We start from the raw sequence: 2105 nt of genomic DNA, 5'->3' as shown, positions 1-2105 counted from the left end.
GCGCAGTGAGTGTGCACGCTGTGCTTGTTGCGGTGTAGTGTACTTGCATGACTTCGCATATTCCCCTGGCGTGAAGTCCGGAAGGCTATAGTAGTAACTGTTGCCCGAAAATCTCTCTCCTTTCAGAATGCCTGTAAAATACATGTTGCGCTTACGATCCCAAGCAAATGCAATGTTTTTGGAAAAAAAGTATTGCGGATAAAGGGTAATCGATAACCCGCCCGTTAAGCCAGATACCCGTTTGTTACCTTAAAGGGTAACCGTTTCACCCCTATTTATAAACGTAACTTACTCTCTCTGTCTCTCTGTCTCTCTGTCTTTGTCTCTCGCTCTCTCTGTATGTCTGTCTGTCTGTCTGTCTCTCTCTCTGTCTCTCTCTCTCTCTCTCTCTCTCTCTCTCTCTCTCTCTCTCTCTCTCTCTCTCTCTCTCTCTCTCTCTCTCTCTCTCTCTCTCTGTCACTCTCTCTCTCTCTCTCTCTCTCTCTCTCTCTCTCTCTCTCTCTCTCTCTCTCTCTCTCTCTCTCTCTCTCTCTCTCTGTCTCTCTCTCTCTCTCGTTCTCTCTCTACCTCTGCCTTCCGTTGTCGTTGTCAAACTCTCTTTTCCAGAGCAACTAGCAAGAGAACTAGTTTCAAGAGCAGGTGGATTTGTCAACAATTACGAGAACATCATAGAGTCCTTCATTGAGAATCACCGGCGTGGTGCACCGACTGTTAACAACGTTTCTGGCCAGCTTCATTACATCAACAAGAAGATAGACTTGACGTGTGAGCAGCTACTGGAGATTTTGGCTGAGTTCCTCAAGGGAGCTGCTCTGCAGGGTGTGGCGAAAATTATTGCGTAAGTGATTTGTAGATTATAGGATTCTTGGAAAGCTAGCAACTCTTTTTCTACGGCTTGTACATACATGCGTGCGTGTACATGCTTACCATATTTAAAATGTATGAAAACGTACCATGTACAGTCATCTACATGGGCCATGTTTATGCTCCCTCGCCTCCGCCTGATTGAGCATACATTGTGCATAGTAGTGTCAAAGTTAACTAGGTTTTGGGTAGCTTATTAACTCTACGGAACCTCCTTTATGATCATCTTCCCGATTTCTTTTTGGGAAAAATCTTTTTGCAAAGTTGCTTTGCTCACAGTGGAACATTGTACTGTCCAGTGCATGACTAATTAGCTGTCCTCACAAAACTGCTGCAGTAATTATATACTAGTACCCTAAGTTTGACTGGCCTCCTGGCTAAAAACTGTGCTTCCATGTGCAGACGGCCGGATGATAAAGGGACCAGCCTGACAGTATTTACACGAGAGAGAGATTGGAAGCTGTGTTGCAGCTCTGTGTTTCACGTGTTCACGATCACGAGGCGAATTTTCTCTCATTTTGGTCGTTTTTTGTTTTGTTTTTTTTGTTGCACATAGACGCACAGAGTTCTCAAGCTAGTGACCAGCGTCAGCTGACACGCGGCACCCCTTGTAACCTCTACAGGAGTGCAGCGTTCAAGGTTTTTCGGCTGGCCTCTAACTAAGCGCCGGTCCACTCGTAATAGTCTCTCACTTCCCCGTGCTAATTCGCCGCATTTACCAACTCTCCTCTGTTTTTGTCCTACAGCTGTTGGCTTCAACTTCCCCAGCATGTTAAGACATCAAAATGTCTTTCCAGCTTTAAAAATGCACTCCGATCGCATAATGTAGTACGATAGTACAATAGGATCTCCTTGCTGGATTCTTGTCCATCCTTCCCTCTTCTCTTTTTCTTTATTCTTTTCTTTTCTTGCTGTGGTTGGCTATCACCCCTCTCTCGCACTTTGCGTGCCAATTGGTCAAAACTAATAAAAAGCGTGTGCGTCAGCTGATTAGTGTGCAACGTGTAATTTTAGGTTTGTTTAAATTTCGGTGATAGAAACCTGCCAGGTTTTAGGTGTAGTGTAGAATTAGTTGACCAGCCTACCCTTCACATACAGTGTGTCCTCTATCACCTTTTAGGTGTAATCTAAATTTAGGTGCCTGGTGTCTCTACCGAAATTACCGAAATTAAAATGAAAATAACGCGTTGTACAGTAGTGATTTACCTCTTTTTTTTGCCGTGCCTTGCTCAAATCTTTTG

General features: G+C 44.3%; 1 long non-coding RNA gene across 1 annotated transcript; it reads left to right on the top strand.

Moving 5' to 3' along the window:
- Positions 1–379: 379 nt before the first annotated feature.
- On the top strand, positions 380–1849 carry LOC135824788 (uncharacterized). Its single transcript, XR_010554949.1, has 2 exons — positions 380–838; positions 1421–1849. It is a non-coding gene; the product is annotated as an uncharacterized LOC135824788 (long non-coding RNA).
- Positions 1850–2105: the final 256 nt, after the last annotated feature.

Source organism: Sycon ciliatum, chromosome 9 (assembly GCF_964019385.1).
Source record: "Sycon ciliatum chromosome 9, ocSycCili1.1, whole genome shotgun sequence".
NCBI lineage: Eukaryota > Metazoa > Porifera > Calcarea > Leucosolenida > Sycettidae > Sycon > Sycon ciliatum.
Note: the sequence above shows the minus strand (reverse complement) of the source record. Positions and strands in the feature narration are given on the sequence as shown.